The 22,502-nt window shown below is 46.0% G+C and overlaps 1 non-coding gene across 1 annotated transcript; it reads right to left on the bottom strand.

The window, feature by feature from the left end:
- Positions 1-16,990: 16,990 nt before the first annotated feature.
- On the bottom strand, positions 16,991-17,062 carry TRNAG-GCC (transfer RNA glycine (anticodon GCC)). Its single transcript has one exon. It is a non-coding gene; the product is annotated as a tRNA-Gly (tRNA).
- Between the last annotated feature and the right edge of the window lie 5,440 nt (positions 17,063-22,502).

Genomic DNA, 22,502 nt, shown 5'->3' with positions numbered 1-22,502 from the left:
TTGAAGAGGAAAATACAAGATAAAATGCAATGCAAACGTCTCCCTCAAACATTGAGATATCAGAATTAAAGTCTATTTGTACATTTAACGTTCTGCATTTCAAAGACAAATCCCAGTTTGACCTCCATAGCCATTCTCATGAGGGCCAGGAAATGGGTAAAACCAGACTTTCCAATTCCCCTAGCCCTGCAGGGAATTTCCTGCTTCCCATCTCCAATATCTGTCTTCAAAAAATTGAGGAGGGAGGGGGAAATGGCCTCCATAGAGACACTCTAGGAATTCTAGTGATACTCTAGGAATTCTAGTTATAGAGATTGGAGAAATTCCTATGTCATCCCCCAGAAGTGACATTACTTCCTCCCCAAACTCCACCCACAAATTTCCCAGCATTTGCCCTAGGCAGTGTTGGGAACCCTACACAAAATCATAATAAATACACAATGGGACTTGAAGATTGATCGATCACAGTGTAACAAGATACAACAGAATTTTCTGTCTGAAGTCAAACACCTGCTCAATCATTAATTCATTTTCAAAGAAAGAGCAAAAATGCAAGAGATACTATAATACGCTATATGTCTTGGAGACTGAGAGATCAGGAAAAAGTTGTGTGCCTATTCAGAAAAGAATTCTACATTGCTTATTCAGTCCAAAATTTGTTCTCCACAACTATTTCCAGGAAAGACATCTGCAAGGGAAGCCTGTCAAACACCGTTCTATATTAGTGTTATAGAGCAATAGCTCCAGTTGCTGTTTTGAAAAGAACAACAGAAATCGTTTGTTCTTCAAGTAGTTTATGGAACCAGGCACATTTACCATGGCAATGAGAACATACCGTTCCCATGGTACTCTGGACACATTATTATACTGTGAAATTTATTTTGGAGAAAAGCCTAATTAACTGTGCATGTCTCTGCCCATCCTGCCAACCGAGTCATTTTATAATTTCCAAACTACAGCAGAAACAACCATTGTGTTATTAGGTAGATCTGTCCAGCAATAATTAATGTATGCAGAGATCAAAGCGAGGAGCACAATGGAATCTTCCTTAATGCCATAATCAATTGCAGCGCTGCTACCAGTGTGGTGTAGTGGTTAAGAGCGGTGGTTTGGAGCTGTGGAGTCTGATCTGGAGAACCGGGTTTGATTCCCCATTCCTCCACATGAGTGGCAGAGGCTAATCTGGTGAACTGGGTTTGTTTCCCCACTCCTACACACGAAGCCAGCTGGGTGGCCTTGGGCAAGTTACAGCTCTGTTAGAGCTCTCTCAGCCCCACCTACCTCACAGGGTGTCTGTTGTGGGGAGAGGAGGGGAAAGTCTCCCTTAAGTGGTAGAGAAAGTCGGCATATAAAAACCAACTTTTCTTCTTCTTCTGTCCACAAGCCCTGGTTCTTCTCTAAAATTCATCATCTTATTAACCTTGGACATCATGGCCTGTTTTAAGGTCATTCATAAAAATGAACCCAACCTCCTGATTTAAGGACTAGTTCCTGCTACAGAGCATTTTCACAGAAACAAAGTTCCTGAGGTTTCACATTGACATTTCAAGAACCATTTCAACAGCTACAGTGCAAAGTGTAATCATCCTTTCAAATTTTTGATGAAAGAGATCACAGAGTTTGTGGAGATGCCAAGGCTCAGCAGAAGGGAGCATGCTTTATGTGCAGCAGATCCCAGGCTCAGTCTCTGACATCTCCACTTAAAGGATACCATGTGGCAGGTGCTGGGCAAAGGACTTTCTTGGCCTGAGACCCTGGAGAGCTGCTGCTAGTTAGAGTCGACAATACTGAGCTGGATAAGTAGGGATTAGGGTTGCCAGGTAGGAGGTTTTGGGATGAAGCCTAAGGAGGGTGGGGTTTGGGGAGGGGAGGGACTTCAATGCCATAGAGTCCCATTGCCAAAACGGCCATTTTCTCCAGGGGAACTGATCTCTATCAGCTGGAGATCAGGTGTAATAGCAGGAGATCTCCAGCTAGTACCTGGAAATTGGCAACCCTAGTAGAGATGCCAGCCTCTAGGTGAGACCTGGGGATCCCCCAGAATTACAGCTCATCTCCAGAGATCAGTTCCCCTGGAGGAAATGGCTGCTTTGGAGGCTGGACTCTATTGCATTGTACCCCACTGAGGCCCCTGTCCTCCCCAGGCTCCACCCCCAAATCTCCAGGAGTTTCCCAACCTGGATCTGGCAACCTTAGCCATAAGGCATGTTCAAGCCAGATTGGTGTAGCTGTTAGAGTGTTAGAATCTGGGAGAGCCGGGTTCAAATTTTTACTTCTCTCTGTCTCTCAACCTAACCTTTTTCACAGCAGTGTTGTGGGGATAATAGAAAAGGGGAGAAGATGCTATAAGCTGCTTCAGGTATACATATATAAATAAATAAGATTTGAATAGTGAGGAACAGAATTCGACAGCAAGGCTCGAAGGCTTCCGCTTCTATATATTCAAGATTAAACTGCAAAAAAAAAAAAAAAGATGTGTTATGAGCATTAGCTACTTTTGATACCCCAGAATAGCCATTGATGTGCACCAAAGGATTAATCACATGCGATGTGAAAAACAGAAGTGGAGGCTGTTCCTCCCACACCTGCTTCTCCTAAATCCTGCTGTCATGAAAGGGTTTTTCATGCTCTTGATTCTCCACCAACACATTATCAGAAGAAAATGCTCAGAAGTACAGAGAAATGCAGGTTTGTATGAAGCATTAGAAAAGAAGGCCAGTCCCGGACTTTCATTCTATAGATACGTGGAGGAAAGGGGTAGAGGTAGGGTTGCCAGGTCTTCTGCCTCTCACCAATGGCCTACTCTGTGACTAGGATTGGAAAGAGATTTGGCCCGTGGGTGCCCTTTGATCAATGTCCGTAAATAAAGGTGGCCCTTTTTAATTACCCATCTGAAGGAGCATTCTCTCCTTATTCCACATCTGCATGCAAAGGGATTTTCATGCAAATAAATGTAAAAAGGGCTACATTTCATTTTTGACAGACCTTGAGACAATAAACGCAAGTGAGATACAGCTCACAAGATAGGAGCAGGCTTGGATGGGCAAGGACATTTAAAGCACTGTCACTCTGATGGCCTGATGTCATTTTTGGTGCAAACCCAGACATGACATCATTGTACCAGGGCAATCCTCCAGGTCTTACCATAGAGTTCCAATGGAATCCTAGAGCATTGCCCTGACATGATGATGTCACTTCCGGATTCATGCCAAAAAAATACATCATGCTGTTGAAGTGATGGCAATTTTTACAGCATCCCCCCCCACACACACACGCTGCTTTACTGAGCGGTAGTGGGAGTTAGGGACTGCTGGCCAGGAGATCTCCCACTATAGCAGAAGACCTGACAGGTCTACTTCTCGCCCAAAGCAAAGAGCCAGTCTTGGGTTTCCTCCTCCCCACTGGAGCAGCAGGTGCTTCAGAAGACCTAAGAAGACATCACCTTTGGGTCTACTCAGGGTGTACCCATTCATAGCTATCCCCATTTTAGGAAGATGCTTGGTTTGGAGCCTTCCAATATTTTGCAATTGCCCCACAAAGTCAACAATGTTAGGGACCCCTGGCCCATACAGATTACTGCAGAATAAATATTCTGTGGTTGTCTATTCTAGCCCAAAATGGATCTGCAGGCATACCCAAAATTTCAGCCCTACCCATCCTTAACTTTGGCTGAATCGTGCCCTTATTTTGTCCTCCTTGGCTAATGAAATTACTAGATTTCCAAGGAAATTACCAGGGAGGCAATTTATATAAATGGTGTACAGAGTTGGAGTAAATTCCTGACAAAGTGTACAGAGCACAGAACAATTATATACACGTTCAATGCTCCAGAAAATGGCATATGCTTAATTCTAGCGCTTGAACATTTCCTTGTAAATGGTTTAAATACACTCATTAAACTATTTGCAGTCAAACGTATGCCCATTAATATACACCCAGTGCTGTTGTAGCATGGGTTTCCAATTATAACTGTTTAAGAAGCCATTCCTAATGCAATTTAGAAGTGTGAATACAGAAAGCCATTTGTTCTGGGGCGGGGGGACCCCAGGCAGATATTGTAAGGTATTAAAGTTACAATAGAGACCAGCATGGCCCAGCTACTGGCTGGTAAGTCAGATCCACCTGTACCACTTTCCCATTCTCTGCCCCATTAGGCAAGCAGCTTGAACTCCGAGACAGATCTGCGGCTTTGCTGCAAAACAATGGCAGTTGGCAACCTTTCAGCAGACAATGAGAATAAAGGACTGGCAAAAAGGGACCTGGCAACCCTAGCTCTAACTCTGGGAGAACTCCAGGGCCACCTGGAGGTTGGAAACCCTAGGCCACATATTTAATGGCAAATGTGTTTTGCAAATGTGTTTTGGAGAACCATCTCCTCGCTTTGCATACAGAAGAGTTTAGCTTTCCATTCATGGTCTACTGGTTCCCCTATGGACAAATCCAAAATAACTCTCTGGTGCAGAATTTGTGGGCTTTTGGATTTGTTTCTTTTATCCTGCTTCTTTCATCCCTCTCCTTTCCTTTACCTTTATTGTGAACTTAAGTAGTATTCAAGCCTTTAAAGTGAAGATCACCTCCTGCCAAAGGACTCTGTTCTCTGCTGCAGTTTATCTTTCTATTGACTTCAAGACGGTAAAAAGGGAAACGCAGCAGCGGGGTCCCAAGCTTTTGACTTTTGCAATGACAGTAGATAAAGATTCCCAAAAAACTCAGCAGCGTGGGCAGGCTTTGCACTTCAAAGGAACTCCTTGAAAAAGGCACTCCGTGTTCCTTTCCTTACCCACCACACTCCAGTATGGCCCCCCTAGCTTCTTCTTTCTTTCATTAGACAAATGTGGCCATCCGATTTCCAATATCCTCCTATCCTGGATGATAAAGACCGAGAAAGAGAGCTATTTTTAATTGGACCAGTATCAGCTTTATTAAAAAGAGGGTAGAAAACCGCAAAGAATGTATTCATCAGATTTGGTGGTCAGACCACAGTTAAGAAGTTGCTTGGGTTTGTATATATTTAGGCAGATGGCCTGGATAGCCAGGATAGCAGGCACTCGTCAGAGCTCAGGAGCTAAGCAAGGTTGGACATGGTCAATACTTGGAAAAGAGATCACCAAGGAAGTCCAAGGTTGCTACACAGAGGCAGGCAATGGCAAACCCCCTCTGAACGTCTCTTGCCTTGAAAACCCTACAGGGTTGCCGTGAGTTGGCTGCGACTTGATGGCACTTTCCATCACCGAGGCATTCACTTGTAGCTCTAAGGTAAAAGGGCAGACCGCTGTTGACAGATTTCAGGGCCGACTGCAGGGTTATTCAGTTCAACCTACATACCAAGAATCTGCTTAGAGCCCAGCGCTAAACTAGACATGACTCCCTTTACCTATGCATTTTATGGACCTTAGGGTTGCGAAGCTCCAGGTACTAGCTGGAGATCTTCTGCTATTACAACTGATATCCAGCCGATAGAGATCAGTTCACCTGGAGAATGTGGCCGCTTTGGCAATTGGACTCTATGGCATTGAAGTCCCTCCCCTCCCCAAACCCTGCCCTCCTCAGGCTGTACCCCAAAATCCTCTCACTGGTGGCAATGAGGGACCTGGCAACCCTAATGGGCCTACATGTGGCAGCTATTTCCCTTTTAAGAATGCAGGAAAACCCATCCCTGTCTCTCCTTTCATTGTGTCCAAATAGGCCCTTAGCCCCAAACACATGTGCCTGGGCTTAGCCTGGAACATGGGACCTGATGCCAAAGAAAAACAGGATTCTCGTTCCTTTAATGGCTGGGAGAAAGAGGAAAATTCAGCAGGTGCAGCTTCCTTCCCAGAAAAGGGGGGCAGCTGCCCAATGGAAGGATAGTCTGCTCTCCGGATTGAACATCTGGAGTCCTTGTAACGGCTGTGCATTTACATTTCCCTTGTGCTCCAGAATGGCTATTGTTTGGCTTCAAAGGAAGAGGTGACCGTCTTTGCAGCCAAGCAAAGCAGGCATCTTCGATGGCACCTTAGAGAATAGGGCTGTAATCAGGCATCACAATGACCAGCCCTTTTTGCAACCAACTTTGGTTAGTCTACCAGACCTAAGAAACAAATACTGGTTTGTGGGTAAACCCCAATTTGATCCTTTGCCTCCTCTCTACCATCCAGCAGGCAGGACATCTTCACTGTATTTATTTGCAAATAAACAACTACTGCAGGAAGACTGTAAGCTTCCAGACCCGTCTCCTTACACGAAACTGTAGCAGATGCCTCTGAAATTTCCTACCATTCAGGGAAGCAGAAATCTGTATGTCCAGAAGAATCTTGCGAAAATCCTGGAATCTGTCCTATGCAGTTAATCAGCTGCAATCTAGAGACCCACATGAAGTAACTTCACATTCCCAGCAGGGTATTCGCTTCCTAGCTGTGCTTTTGAGCATCTGCCCTTCGCATCCTACGACAAGCTAGTTTGAAACACAAGGAAATTCACAAAGCAGCTTGTTGTGATATCTCAAACAGAAGCCTGCAACTCCAAGATAAAAGTGTAAAGTCCTGTGTGTCCATAACTCTCATCGCTTTCTGGACCGGGCCCAGCATCACTTCCCGTTCTCTATTTCTCCTTCTGTGGATTCATGGAGCGGTCACATCCTGATCTGCCACACCAGATTGTGAAATCTGAGTCAAATCATTGTGCCTCCTGCTTCTAACGCTGTTCCATGCCTCATTTCTTAGTAAAACTAAAGCTGGGGTGGGGGATGTCACTGTTAGCATGTTGAATGTTCGTGCTGTTGAATATCACAATTATAAACATTAGTTTTATCTGTTTTAAACATTGCGATGGGTGGGGGGGCTTCCTCCACTCATGCAGATGCCGTTTGATTTGTGATATATCTGTTTTCAAGTTGTCAGATTGTGCTTCCAGGAAACCTGTATCACCCACTGTTAATATCGTGCCTGTGAATGTTAAAATGTATTCTGATGGAAGGCTCTGTGTGAGTCTTCAAACCTTGCTTCCATCCACCATCTGTCTGGCTGTTATTTGACAAAACTTAAGCCACGTGCTGATGTGTACTTAAAGCCAAAGGTAAATATATCACGGACACTGAACTGCCTCTGGTTTTGTGGTCAGCGTGTGTATATACACGTCAGCAAAGAATACTGGCCCAAGATATTTCTGCATGAAGCAGAAGCTCATGCTTGACAGATGACAGATTTATCTTCCTGCCAGGGCTAGCCTATCCATTAGGTGCAGCTGGGTGATCGCCTAGGGCGCCAGAGGTGAACACATGAAGCTGCCCTATACTGAATCAGACCCTTGGCCCATCGAAGTCAGTATTGTCTACTCAGACCAGCAGTGGCTCTCCAGGGTCTCAGGCAGAGAAAGGTCTTCTACATCACCTACTTGCCTGTTCCCTTTAACTAGAGATGCCGGGTATTGAACCTGGGACCTTCTGCATGCCAAGCAGAGGCTCCACCACTGAGCCACAGCTCCTCCCCACCAAACCCAGCCTTGCCACCAGCATGCTTGCCTGCCTGCAGCAATAAGGTGACAAACAGCAGCTCCAGGTGGCACCCCTGGCTTTGGTGGACTGCACATGGCAAGCTTGCTCCTTCCTTCCTGCTCTCCTTCTGTCAGGGAGGGGGACAGGGCAAGTGTGGGACAGGTCCTCTTCCTCCTTCGCTCTCCCCGCCATCAAGGTTGGAGGCGGGCCGGGGTGTTATTTTTGGCCATTTATGCAGGGCTGTTTTCCTCGCGGTCACCCCGCCGACTGCTCCGGTGCTTCATTTTGATTTTGCATGTCTTTCCCGGCGGTCAGAGGTCGCCTCGCTCTCCCTGTGTGTTTCTGCACATTTTGTCCGTGTTTTCCGGATACTGTTTTAGTGATAATCCAGAAAACGCAAGCAAACACACAGAAACAAGCAGGGAGAACAAGGCGACCTCTGACGGTCAGGAAAGGCACGCATACTCAAAAGGAAGCACCTCAGTGAGGGTGACCGCAAGGGAAACAGCCCTGAATAAATGTCCTTTGACTCCCAAGCTGTTCCTTTTGGGAATTGTAGTACCATGGCAAACTCCAGCTCCAGTAAGGGCAGTATAAATTTGGGGACAGCTTACCCACAGTGAGGGGGTGGTTGCAGTGGCGGTCTGGGTCTAAAAATATTGGTTGCCAGGAGACAAAAGGGGCCCACCCACAACTATAAGGCTATCCTTTAATTTTTATTAATTTTTATTTTAAACCTATTGTCTAATGTTTAAGGGGACCCACTTCATCAGGGGCCCACAGGGTCCACTTGCCATCGGGCCAGATGACTCAATGGCCAGTCCGCCACTAAGTGGTTGTCATTTGCCTAGGATGCCACAAATCCTTGGGCTGTTCGTGCTTCCTGCTGCTTCTAAACAGGTCAGGTTTCTTTATGTACCGTAATGTACCCCTTTAAGCGAGCAGTTCTTCCATGGACCGCTTTCAACACATTTGATTGCTGTACTTACAGAGCCATTTTGAATGTTCTGAGGAGAGATGAGGAGGTGGAGATACTCCGTGGTAATGAGAGGGCAAAGCCCAAGGTGATAACAGTGCAGCGTTTCAGACAGGTGGGAGATTTCACCTGTGTATGTTTCCAAGCAAAGAAAAATAACTCAGCAAAGATAAAATCTACCTTCTCTCTTGGATTTCTGTGCAGGTTTTCTGCTTTTAGGTGGTGGTGATGAGGGGGGTTATATAAGACAGCCTTCCAAAAAGTGATCCTCTACCTACAAACTGTGGTCAGATGTGGTGGAATCCGTTCTATCGTTTCTAGTTTCGACCACCTCATTCCCTTACATGCATGAATCAAGGATAGCTCAGGAACAAAGATGGCTCAGGGGACAGGCTGTGGCTAAGTGGAGGAGCCTTTGCTTTGGATGCAGAAGGTCCCAGGTTCAATCCCCAACATCTCCAGTGAAAAGGCTTAAGTAGTGGATGATGTGAAAGACCTCTGCCTGAGACCCTGGAGAGCCACTGGCAGTCTGAGTAGACAATACTAACCTTGATGGACCAATGGTCTGATTCAATATAGGGCAGCTTCATGTGTGTTCCAGACAGCATGTGGAGAGTGCTTCTCGCTTATCTCTCCCATGGCAAAGTGCACACATTCCAGAATCTCTCTCTACAGATTACTTTGTCAAGCATAGAGAAGCATTTTGCAATGGTAGCACTCCATTATTTAATCCCTTCCCTGCATGTGATGTGAAATGGTATGGCCGAGGGATGCCTCTACACAAGCAGCAGAATACAGTGGGACAATAGACTGCATTCCTGCAGACTACTGGGGCATGCTACTTTTTTTGAGTTTCCCCCTGCATTAAGAAAATTCCAATCAAGTACAAAACACCAGGGAGACATGTTCCGTGTATGTGTAAAGTGCCCTCATATCACAACCACCCTAAGGCAACCCCAGCAAGGGGCTTTCAAGGCAAGTGAAAAGCAGAAGTGGTTGGCCATTGCCTTCCTCTGTGGAGTCTTCCTCGGTGGTCTCCCTTCAAAGTACCGACCGTGCTTAGCTTCTGAGATTTGATGAGATCGGTCTATACCATACTGCCTTCCCCCCCTCAATTTGCAAGACCTGAGCAAGGCTGTTAAGGATAGGACGTTTTGGAAGACATTGATTCATAGGGTCTCCCTGCGACTTGACTGCACTTAACACACAATGGCAATAGCATGTCATTGTCAATACCAGGTAAATGATATTAGCAGGTGTGGTTGGATCAGGTGTGATGTGCAGAGGGGTAGTAGACGTGGAGAAATCAGCATTGGTAATGAGACAGGAATCCCAGGTCCCTACTAGACGCTTGCTGTTTTCTATTGCTACAGACAGACCCATCGTGATCCAAGTTGGATCGTGTATAGCAAAAAAACCAACAAACAAAATTGTTAGGATTAGCTTTTCTCTGGAACATGGCGATTCATTTCCACAGCCCACTGTTTAATTTGTGTGGTTTGAATAAATGTTTTAATCTACTAAGAAGCAAACATCTTATTTGCAAAAATCCATATTCCATGTCCTCACTGTGCCAAAATGTCTACAGTGTTACTCCAATCAGCTGTATATCCATGGAGGGAATACTTTGCTTCTCTTCCCAACAGCCAAGCCTCTAGCTGGGACTTTGCTGAGAAGCACAGCAACCATGACCTTTATGACCTAACGGTCATTTGTTAAATTGGACAGCAAGCCCTGGAACATTGCAATTGTTTTATTTGTGTGGTTTAAATAAATGTTTTCGTTTGCTAAGAAGGAATAATAATCTGATTTACAAAACACCAGTTTATAAATTTCCAGGTTTCAGCAAAGATTTGCTTGGAGAAAGGTGTATTTGTAGGAAGCGACAATTTTGTTCTCGTTTATTCTTATCTTTTCCCATATCCCTCTTCATGCCAATAAAGCAAGCCTTCTGCATTGAGCTCGTCTCTGCATTGATCCAGTACCTTTTCACCTCATGAACTTCAGACAGTTCCAGGGCTCATTGTCCAGTTTAAGGAATTAAGGGGAGTGAGAACCACTTAGGAGGGAAAGTCCTTTATGCAGGGATGTTTGCACGTTTTGCCCTGTTCTGCCCTTTAATCTACAAGGACATGCAAGAGAAATTATCTCTACGTAAAAGAAGACAACTACTCAACTTTGCTGTTAAAAAATACTTTTATGTAATTTTTATTTGTTGCTGTATGAATCTTAAAAAATTATTTGTACTCTTGTTGCATTTCAAATATTGCAACTACTATATTATGAATCAATAATATGGTACAATTGTAAATATATGACTGTGAATATATGAAGTATAATATATCACAATATAGACTCTTCTAATTATAACTAGAGCCTACAACTGTGCTTTGTGATTACTACTTTCTTCTACAGTTGAAATTACTTTTTTTGAATACAACCTCCGAGTAGTAGCTGGAGATCCCCTGCTATTTTAAGTGATCTCCCGTCAATAGAGATCCGTTCACCTGGAGAAAATGGCCACTTTGGCAATTGGATTCTATGACATTGAAGTCCCTCCCAAAACCCTGCCCTCCTCAGGCTCCACCCCCAAAAACCTCCTGCCTTTGGTGAAGAGGGACCTGGCAACCCTACCTGGAGATAATGGCCGCTTTGGCAATTGGACTCTATGGCATTGGAGTCCCTCCCCTCCCCAAACCCCGCCCAGGCCCCACCCCAAAAACCTCCCGCCGGTGGTGAAGAGGGACCTGGCAACCCTAGTCGGTAAGGGTGACCACAGGGAAACGTCCCTGCATGAAAATCCACAGCTACAAGTATAATCAAGTGTTAACCGGGTAGGTTGGCCCTTCAGATAGCATGGTTACATCAAGTTGCAGCTGACTTAACTGCAACCTTGTAGGGTTTCAAGGCAAGAGATGACCAGAGGTGGTTTGCCGTTGCCTGCCTCTGTGTAGCAACTCAAGATTTCCTCAGTTGGCTCCCGTCCAAGTACTAACCAAGGCTGACTCTGCTTAGCTTCCAAGATCTAACAAGATTGGGCTAGCCTGGGCCATACATGCATATAGGTAAATGCTGGGAAAACGTGTTATGGCCTTTTTATACTTTTTCCTGCAACATAATTTACTTAAGTTTGGAGTGTGGTCTTGTCTGCCTTCAGCAAGCATCTCTCCCCCTGCAGCCAAGAACCAGGCAGTTTGAGAGTAGCTTCCGGCAATATGTGCTGAATTCCCACCAAGGCATAAAAGAAACTTTCAACCCATTCCCAAGTAATATCTCTCTGTGTGTGTATCATCACATATACCTTGTTTGGTTTCCTGTCAAATCTACAGAACTTTGTATAGTTGAACATTTTCCAGTTTACCCAGCCTCATAAACAGAGGTACTTTGGGGTGGGGGGAATATGTAAACTCTTCTTATTAGGAAAATAAATGAGTTATAGTGCTGCTGCTAAATAGGCAAGACAGTGTTATTATACAGAGTACGAAATGCCCAAAAGGGGTTTAGAAGCACCCAAAGAGCACCAGCCTGCCAGTAGGAGACCTTAAGAAAGAGTCCCGGGGTAGGGGATAGGCAATACTTCTGCTTCAGTTTCCATTTTGTCTTCATGGACACAAATCTCCTGCTGAGGAACACCAAAAGTCAGTGAATTAATGACTAGGCACTATGGAGGTTTGAGAGGGCCAGTTAACCAGAAAGAAGAAGACTGGGTGAGCAAGGAGTCCATCTGGGTAGCAGAGCAGTAGCTGTGCTGGGGAGCAAAGGTTTACCATCACTGCTATGGAGGCAAATCAGGGTCACCAGCATCACAACAGAAACTCAAAAGGCTCAGGTACCCCCCAAACAAGGTGGAGGCCATTCCACAATGCCTTCCAGCTCAACCCTATTGTTTATTAATTATATTTTATCCCACTTTTCCAAGCTGGAATCCAAATGACAATTCAATGGTGTTTTCTGTTCTCTGTGTAGAGGATTCTCAGATGGCTGCTTCCTACCTGATGTCACCTTTGGCGCTACCTGGAAGCTGGAGGAAGAATATCCTCAGATTGATTTGGGTACAGGTCTGAGAAGAGACGTCTGGATGCTGCTTCCTCTCCTTCAGTGATGGCCTTTGGGACTTGGATCCCACTGTGAGGCAGTTTATTAGGGATGCCAGTTCCAGGTTGGGAAATACCTGAAGATTTTGGGGGTGGAGCCAGAGGAGGGCAGGGTTTGGGGAGGGGAGGGACTTCAATGGGTAGACCTGGCAACCCTCTTCACCACTGGCAGGAGGTTTTTGGGGCAGAGCCTGAGGAGGTATGGGGAGAGACTTCAATGGCATAGAGTCCAATTGCCAAAGTGGCCATTTTGTCCAGGTGAACTGATCTCTATTGGCTAGAGATCAATTGTAATAGCAGAAGATCTCCAGCTAGTACCAGGAGGTTGGCAACCCTATCAATGGGGTATAATGCCATAGAGTCCACCTTCCAAAGTGGCCATTTTCTCCAGGTGAACTGATCTCTGCCGCCTGGAGATCTCCACCCACCACCTGGAAGTTGGCATTGTACCCCACAGATAGGGTTGCCAACCTCCAGGTGGTGGCTGGAGACCTCCTGCTATTACAGCTGATCTCCAGCCAATAGACAGCAGTTCACCTGGAGAAAATGACCACTTTGGCAATTGGACTCTATGGCATTGAAATCCCTCCCCTCCCTAAACCCCACCCCCTCAGGCTCCGCGCCCAAAACCTCCCACTGGTTGTGAAGAGGGACCTGGCAACCCTATACAGACTCCATTTCAAAGGCTGGCAACTCCTGCCTTCAGAAATGGTGCCACTCAGGAGCACACCTCCAAACCCAAATTAATTCAGTAAGAAGCAGCACACCCAATCTCCTACTGTTTAAAGACACAGGGTCCCGGCCTCATATTACCTAGCATTTTGGGTGAAAGCAGCTCATGAGCACCCCGAGGAAGCGACCGAGTTTTTATATTGGCAGTAATGACTTCTGTGTGAAATCAGCCACATACAGGTCCCCTAGCTGTCTTCATTAACCAGAGGTCTTCAATCACACTCTTATTAGGGGCATTTCACAGAGGTTTCTTTCTGTATTATACCAGCGTGATGGATTTGTGGCTGAGCCAAAAGAGAAGGGTGGGAAATAAGTGCTTCTGCAAGTATAAATTAACAAGGACTATAGCTTCAAAAGCAACAATTAAGTTTTCAATAGATGTTTGTTTTCTCAGGCCACCCATGAGTGACCATCACTCCTGGGCCCTCTTTTTTTGGCTGTCGTTGTAAAGGCTTAACAATGGCTTGATCTACCATGGTCAAAAACTTCAAAGAATTACATCAGATTCTGCACAATCACTAGCTACAACTCTATCATTACCAGGAGAGCAAGAAATAGCAGACTGCAAATAATAGCTTTGTATCATGAGAAAGATTTCCATGATCAAGGGCTAATATACGTGACTGCACACCACTTAGGTTAAAGAAGTAACATTTGCTCCGGACGGGAGTCTTTTCAAACTTCATGCATCGCCCAGGGCAGTGTTTCACCGCAGTGACGTCACCAACAGCTGTGGAAAAAAACATTCATTTTAATCTTGTTGTCATAATCGCTTAGAGCCCCCGTAACCACATATCTCCCCCACACACACACACACGCACACACATACACACACGGTGTTGAAGTAAGCAAAAGAGCCTGTGGACAATTATGGACTCTTGGCTCACCGGTTTTCATTTCAGGAGAAATCATTCTGCAAACAATGGCATGTGGTTTCCAGGCTTCATTGTCAACGTTCTCAATTCCACACAACTCACAACGCTGGCATTGCTGGGCGCTCAATTCCAGAAATTCAAAGGGGGATTATTGGTGGAAGTGGGAAATAGTATTGAGTGTTATTGAGCCATTTGAAGAAGAAAAAGAAGAGCTGCTTTTTATATGGTGACTTTCTCTACTACTTAAGGAAGACTCAAACCAGCTTGCAATCACCTTCCCTTCCCCCTCCCCACAACAGACACCCTGGGAGGTAGGTGGGGCTGAGAGAGTGTGACTAGCCCAAGGTCACCAAGCTAGCTTTGCGTGTAGGAGTGGGGAAACAAATCCAGTTCACCAGATTAGCCTCCGCCGCTCATGTGGAGGAGTGGGGAATCAAACCCGGTTCTCCAGATCAGAGTCCACCGCTCCAAACCACCGCTCTTAACCACTACACTATGGTGGCTTAGGGAGTGTTATATGGGGTGCCAGGGGGATTGTGTTATATGTTATTCCAAAATGGGGTGACTAAGTGGTATGTACATAAGAAAATCCCATAATTTATGTTTTAAAGGTTCCCCAAAAAGGGTTTTTGTTCTTGTTTTTTGCTTTGTGTGTGTGTGTATAATCTGCTCTGAGGTCTCACATGGACAGACATATTTATTTATTTAATATACTTTATCTAATATATCTGTCTTTCCCGTCAAATGGGATGCAAAGCAGTTACAGGCTATCAAGCAACATTCTAAAACATTTTTATTAAAGGCATTTCCTGCAGCTAGTCCGATAAGAGAGGTAGAACCAAGCGGGAAAGATTTATTGGTAGGGGAGATGAAGGAAACAGCTCACTTATTCAGCTTTCCCATCAGATGGCATTTGCTCCACCTCAGATGGTAATATATGAATTGCAGACTTAAGGGATAAATGAAAAAATTGGCTCATGTGAAACGGGAATGCCTGTAAATGGAGATAAACCTCAAATCCATTAGTTCTGGCGTTCCTCCACACACGCCTGCCAGTAATTCAATAATGCACAATTATTGGTATGAAAGGCCACAGTGAAAAAAGCCTCACGTAAACAAGCATTAGGTACATTATATAACAACAAATTCCATGACTATGGAAGATGGAACTGTTGACCTCAACCCCAACTACACATCATTGTGGCAACAGTTTTTCTCTCCTGTTGGGTAAGGAAGGGCTTATTAGATGATACACTAAGTCCAGTATCGGGAGTAGGGTTGCCAGCTCCGGGTTGGGAAATACCTGGAGGTTTTTGGGGCAGAGCCTGAGGAGGGTGGGGTTTGGGGAGGGGAGGGGCTTCAATGCCATAGAGTCCAATTGTCAAAGTGGCCATTTTTTCCAGGTGAACTGATCTCCGTCGGCTGGAGACCAGTTATAACAGCAGGAGATCTCCAGCTAGTACCTGGAGGTTGGCAACCCGGATTGGGAGATTCCATTTGGAATACGTTGGCAGCTTCAGGGAACACGTGATCAGAAGACAACATTAACTGAAGAGCTATCCCACAATGCTGAACAGTGGGGCAAATAATCATCTGTTCCCCAAAGTAAGACAAGGAAGGGCGGGATTCTCTTCACTTCCCTTTTCTTCCCAGTCTTTTGTGTGTGTTTGGCATAGGCCAAGGTTATGCCAAGAACAGGTTAGTACCAGCTTTGTGTTCTTCTATATTCTGAGTAAGAAGCAACGCAGCTCAGAACAGCCACGGCTCTGTCTCTTCTCACCTTAAAAGAAAATGGGGGTGGGGGTGGAATCCACTTGGTTATCCTGTTTTATTGCTTTTTTTCCATTGCCAAGTATGACATTTACAGGGTAAAAGAATCTGTCCTTGTTTTGTTTTTTAAATCTCCTCTGCTCCTGATGTTCTTTCCTCACATTCAACCATACTCTTCTGTTTTCAACATCACAGCCATCTCCACGGCAACAAATTGTATTGCCACCAGCAGCTGTGCAAGGCCTGCGCAACAACGCCAAGAACTTTGCACAATGATTACCATTTTCAACACGCTCTCAGATGTAAGCTAAAAGATTGGGTGACCAGGGAGTCACGCAAACAGCTGTCGCAAGGCTCAGCGCTAGATCAGAAGCCTTTAACAGCCAGCCTGGCAAATACTCATCCCATTCCAGCTTCTGGGGGAAAGGGGGCTAGGTTAGGCCGAGTGATTATCGGCTTCATCCTTTGAGTCACTGCCCTTACACCAGCAGAGAAATGCAGTGAACTAGACAGTAAGCAGTGGAACCAGGCTGCTCCTAGCTTCAGCTACAGAAAACTGGGCGTTGTTGGGCCACCACTTCCCTCTGACTCAGGGTGTCAGTGTGGTAATAGTGATCGGAGCGACCAACCAGGATTTGGGAGACCCAGGTTCACATGAACACATGAGGCTGCCTTATACTGAATCAGACCCTCGGTCCCTCAAAGTCAGTATTGTCTACTCAGACCGGCAGCAGCTCTCCAGGGTCTCAGGTAGAGGTCTTTCACATCACCTACTTGCCTAGTCCCTTTAACTGGAGATGCTGGGGATTGAACCTGGGACCTTCTGCATGCCAAGCAGAGACTCTACCACTGAGCCACAGCCCCTCCGCAAAACTGCTCTTGGAAATGAGATAAAAATCTCCCTGGGGTGGGGGGCGGTAAGCAATTGGCACCGTGAACACATGAAGCTGCCTTATACTGAACCAGACCCTTGGTCCATCAAAGTCAGTATTGTCTACTCAGACCGGCGGCAGCTCTCCAGGGTCTCAGGCAGAGGTCTTTCACATCACCTACTTTGCCTAATCCCTTTAACTGGAGAGGCTGGGGATTGAACCTGGGACCTTCTGCATGGCAAGCAGAGGCTCTACCACTGAGCCACCCCCCCGCCCACCCCCAAAACACAGTTTGTCATTGCCTGCCTCTGCATAGCAATCCTGGACTTCCTCGGTGGGCTCCCATCCAAGTACAAACCAGGGACAACCCTGCTTAGCTCCTGAGATCTGATGAGATCGGACCAGCCAGTTCAGTGAAACAAGTACCTGGCAAATAAAGGAATTGGACAGATGCTTCTGGCTTCATCCATTGACAGAGGCAGCTGCTTTCACACCGCAACCAAATGGTAAAGGGATTGTGCTATTGTCATGGGAACAGTGGCTGGCTAACACTAAAAAACATAAAAAGCATAGTGGGAAGCTGGCCGGTTTATTTAGAGTACCCAACCACTTCCCAACAATACGTAATTCTAGCATTTCCAACATCTTCCTTTCAAATCAAAGCTTGTAATTTTTAAAATTATCATCATTGTGGAAAGGACATAGCAGCCCAATCGGAAAGGGTCTCTCATGCTGCAGTTGAAGGTAAATCACTTGATCTTTACAAACCTTTCCCATTCAGTGGAACATCTGTGCAGTACCACCTTTTAGTGTTTACTTTCCATACAAACCCCCTAAAATACCTATCAGGTTTCCTTACACCGCTGTAAGGTTTCCTTACACACATTGCCTTGGCAATGAAAAGAGGGATGACTGCTGCCCTCTACTGGAGCATATTGCCAGATTTCACCGCAGTGCCAGTCCTGGAGACTGAAGGCCTGTTTTTTCCCGTCATGTAGCATCTGCGGACCAATGAGAAGTGATCCTCCAACTTGGGTTTTTTCTGGACTGAGTAGCAACCAGCAAGAACCCAGTACTGTTAACAGTTTTTAAAGTCTACAGTACTTTAAGCACGCAAAAGGTTTTCTAATGCTTAGGTCTGTTTACAACTCTGTGGTGTAGGTTACTTGAATTTGCAACTGCCTAATAAAAACAAAGAACATTTTCTGTTGTGTGGGGAGTCACAGGGTGCAACACACTTCAGGGCTGCGTCATCATGAAATTTATGCAGAGACCGCTTTTTTGAAAGTGCCCCGATTTAAATGTTATTGCACTGAAAAGTAAGGCCTGTTTGCACTCCCTCCCCCCCCCCCCATAGGCAATTTTGCGGAGCTGCAAAGCAGCAAGCGCAAGCTCAGAACCACACAAGCCCTGTTCACGTGACAGCAAATGCACACACATCCTGCATGTACCTGGGTACATTTTCTGGTACAAAAGAGCCAGCGGTGTGTTCATGAAAACTAGGAGTTTTGAACTGATAGCTTACTAAAGTTATGCTTTTTTTAAAAATTACCCACGCTTGATTTAATTATGTTTTTCTTCCAACCACAACGTACATGTTTCTTAGCTGATCTTTGTTTTACGAAATGCTAGGCTGAAGGTGGCTGGGTATGATTGGGCCCACTAGAAGGCTATGCAAAGACAATGCTACAACTAGTGGTTATATCTGTTACATTGTTTGCAGCGAACACAAGCTACAAAAGGAGAAAACTACTTTTTGCAGGAACCTCAAAGGGGCATTATGTGTGCGGCTGCCACCCCCACCTCTGCCCTCCCACAGTGGTATCTTGGCTGCTGGGCAGACAACCTCTGCCTAAGAAACAAGACAGCTTACCGACTTATGAATAATAGCATCGCTGCCACCTGGGGCCTAAACTGCAGCAGCTCTTTTACAAGGCATCAAAGATGCAGAAATCAGCACACGCATTATAGGTCTTCTAGGCTGCCTTACACTGAGTAAGACTGCTGGTCCATCCATTTTGGTATTGACTGCTCTGACTATAACTCTCTAGGCTTCCAGTGGGGACAAAACCCTGTTACCTGAGACCCCTTGACTAGAGACGCCAGGGCTGAACCCACAGCCATGAGCTCCACTACAGAGCCACAGCCCCTTTCCTTTGCATGCGAGTTCATACAATTGGGGCTTCCACTGGATACTCACCAGTTCTGAGCTGACCAGCAGCTCTTCTCTACTGCAGGTGTGTGTGTGTGTGTTGCCATCAATCACAACTGACTTATGGCGACCCCATTGGGTTTTCAAGGCAAGAGACGTTTGCCATTGCTTACCTCTGCATCACACCCCTGGTATTCCTTGGAGGTCTCCCATCCAAATACTTGCCAGGGTGGAGGCTGAGAGTGTGCTACTTGCCCAAGGTCACCCAGGAAGTTTCCACAGCAGAGTGGGGATTCGAACCTGATTTCCCAGATACTCGTCCGGCACCTTAACCACGACACTATGCTGGCTCTACTACTGCAGGAGGCCATACCAAAACCGCCAAAGGTCTGACCCAAGGAAAACAGATCAGGGAACGTTTCAGAGGGTCTGTAGTAGAAGAGCAAGACTAGAGTCCAGTAGCACCTTAGAGACCAACAAGATTATGGAGTACAAGCTTTCGAGAGTCACAGATCAAGGGACAAACAGGAAACTATTGTCACAAGAGCTCTTTTTCAAACACAACAAACCTCCAAGTGCATTTTGATGCTGCAGAGTCCTGGGAGAGGACTGTGCTATATGCTTTCTTGAACAGTGTGATGGATGGGTTAATCTGCAGCAAGAGCTGACAGACCAAGAGTGGGCGAAGCTAGAGAGCTGACACTCAGAGACAGAAAGCATTTGAAGCTTGGGACCCAGCCTGGATAGAAGGCTGTGAAAGAAGTCAAAGCTCAGGACCCAGCCAGAGAAGGCTGTGATAGATTGGAAGCTTGGTAGAGAGACTGAGAGGAAGCCAGACTGTACTCTGCGGGGTTCTGTTAAAGCCAGAGCTATTGAGACACACAACCTTCAATATCCCACTCATATGTATATGCTGAGGGAAAAGCGTTGGCCTGAGTCTATTCATGAGATTATTTTCCTTCTCCTCCAGTCCCACACCAGTATGTATCTCAGAGATAAATATGACACGAGGCTTTTTAACTTAAACAGACAAAACAAGGAAGTTTATTGAACAGAATTCACAGAGATTGGTTTTCAAGGAAAAGGCAGCATTTGGAGGGGAAACTCAGAGTCAGATTTATATACGCAAGATTACTTCAGACAAATAGCTTAGATGTTTTCTTCACTCAAGTGCCTTTCGTTCTTAGTTTCAAGCTTAGTTCTATCCCTCAGCACTGTTACTCGGATTCAGCTTCAAGCTTAGTTCTGTCCCCCCCAGAACTGTTATTCAGATTCAGACTCTCAGTCTCTGTCCCCAGCCTAGCTCTCTCTGACTACCCCACCTCAGTGGCTGTAATCCTCCACACCTCCCTGCTACTGGAATGGCTCTACCTCAGAGACTAATTCCCCTTTGTGGCCTGAGAATGGGCCCTCTCAACCCAATTCTCACTCCTGTCACTACCGCACAGGTTGTGCTTGTTTCAATAGCTCTGGCTTTAACAGAACCCCTCAGGTTCACAGAGTACAGTCTGGCTTCTTCTTCGTCTCTTCACCCAGCTCTGAATGCTTTCTGTCTCTCAGAGCTCAGACTGTCAGCTCTCTGGCTCCATCCACTCTTGGTCTGTCAGATCTTGCTGCAGTTAACCCCTTACCCCTTATCCGTCACAAACAGATTCAGATAATTTGACCTCTCCAAGATTCATGGTTACTGTAGGGGGCTAAACTCAAGTCACGCACACTCACTTAACATGTGAGTGTGGATTCTAGGATTTCAGCATGCATTGCCACCTGTACTGCCAAGAACACTGCTGCAATCATAAGGACAAGAAACTTTTTTAAAAAAAAAAAATATTGTCGAAGGCTTTCACGGTCAGAGTTCATTGGTTCTTGTAGGTTATCCGGGCTGTGTGACCGTGGTCTTGGTATTTTCTTTCCTGATGTTTCGCCAGCAGCTGTGGCAGGCATCTTCAGAGGAGTAACACTGAAGGACAGTGTCTCTCAGTGTCAAGTGTGTAGGAAGAGGAATATATAGTCAGAAAGGGGTTGGGTTTGAGCTGAATCATTGTCCTGCAAAAAGTATCAAAGGTAATGTGCTAATCATTGTCCTGTAAGTATCAAGATAATGTGCTAATGAGGGTGTGGTATGTTAATATGGAACCATTGTATCCTGAAGTGATCTGTTAATGTGTGAAATCCAAAGCTAATCTGCATGGCTATTGTGGACTGTAGTCTTTGTTAGTCTGGAGGTTTTCAGGACAGGAAGCCAAGCCTTATTCATTCTTAAACTCTCTTCTTTTCTGTTAAAGTTGTGCTGATGTTTATGAATTTCAATGGCTTCTCTGTGCAATCTGACAAAATAGTTGGTAGAATTGTCCAGTCTTTCAGGGGTATTCTTCATGGATATTTGCTGCTGCTTCGACGCTGTTTTGCGTCGGAGGCAAATTTTGGTTATTCACTGCAGAGCCGTGTTTTCACCCACTGAGCAAAATAAGCCGGTTTAAAAGAGAGGCAATCCAAACCACTTCTGAGCCGTACTTTCCAGTAAAAGAGCGTTTTTTTGCTCGGATGCCCATGAAGAAATGTTTGCTTCGCTCCCCGGGACGTCTCCTTTCTCCTCCCCCAAGAACGGTGATTGGCTGGGGGAGTTGCCACTCTAACAGCATCGCACCGGCAGGAGGGAGACCCAGAGCAGACTGGCTGCCCCTCTTCAGAAGGGTGATGGGGGTTTTGCCGCTCTCAGGATTCCCCTCCCCAACACACACACACATAGGATCGCACCGGCAGGAGGGAGACCCAAAGCAGACTGGCTGCCCCTCTTCAGAAGGGTGACGGGAGTTTTGGCTTGGGTTTGCCGCTCTCATGGTCCCCCCCCCCAAACACACACACACACATAGGATCACACCGGCTGGAGGGAGACCCAGAGCAGACTGGCTGCCTCTCTTCAGAAGGGTGACGGGAGTTTTGGCTTGGATTTGCTGCTCTCATGGTCCCCCCCACACACACACACATAGGATCACACCGGCTGGAGGGAGACCCAGAGCAGACTGGCTGCCTCTCTTCAGAAGGGTGACGGGAGTTTTGGCTTGGATTTGCTGCTCTTGGGATGCCCCCCCCGCCCAACACACACACACAGGATCATGGGAAGAGTGGGCGGGATTAGGCGGATTTGGAGCGGTGAGTCATGAGCGGCAGCAGACGTAAGCAGCGCAGAGAAGTGCGCTGTTTCTCCCGTGAAAAATTGGGATGGGGGGAGAATCTGCACTGCCATGAAGAAGCTATTTAAATCAGTTTATTATTTGCTCCGGTTCGAAACCGAAGCAAAATCCACCGTGAAGAATACCCCTCAGTGTCTTGGAATAAGACCCTGTGTCCTGTTTTTTTTTTTTTTTTTTTACAAAATGAACACTGCACTTCTCAATCTGCAGAGTTCTGCACTGAACACCACAACTGGCGCTTCCTCTGTGCTTATACTGAATGCACATGAGCTCGATCAGTCATCAAGAACGTGGCTTGTCAGCAGGGTTCCGCCACTGCTGTCCAGAGTCTTTTAACTAGGGTCTCTTAAGACTCTGCTACTCAAG

Source organism: Euleptes europaea, chromosome 2 (assembly GCF_029931775.1).
Source record: "Euleptes europaea isolate rEulEur1 chromosome 2, rEulEur1.hap1, whole genome shotgun sequence".
Classification (NCBI taxonomy): Eukaryota; Metazoa; Chordata; class Lepidosauria; order Squamata; family Sphaerodactylidae; genus Euleptes; species Euleptes europaea.
This window is presented reverse-complemented; position numbering and strand designations above follow the sequence as displayed.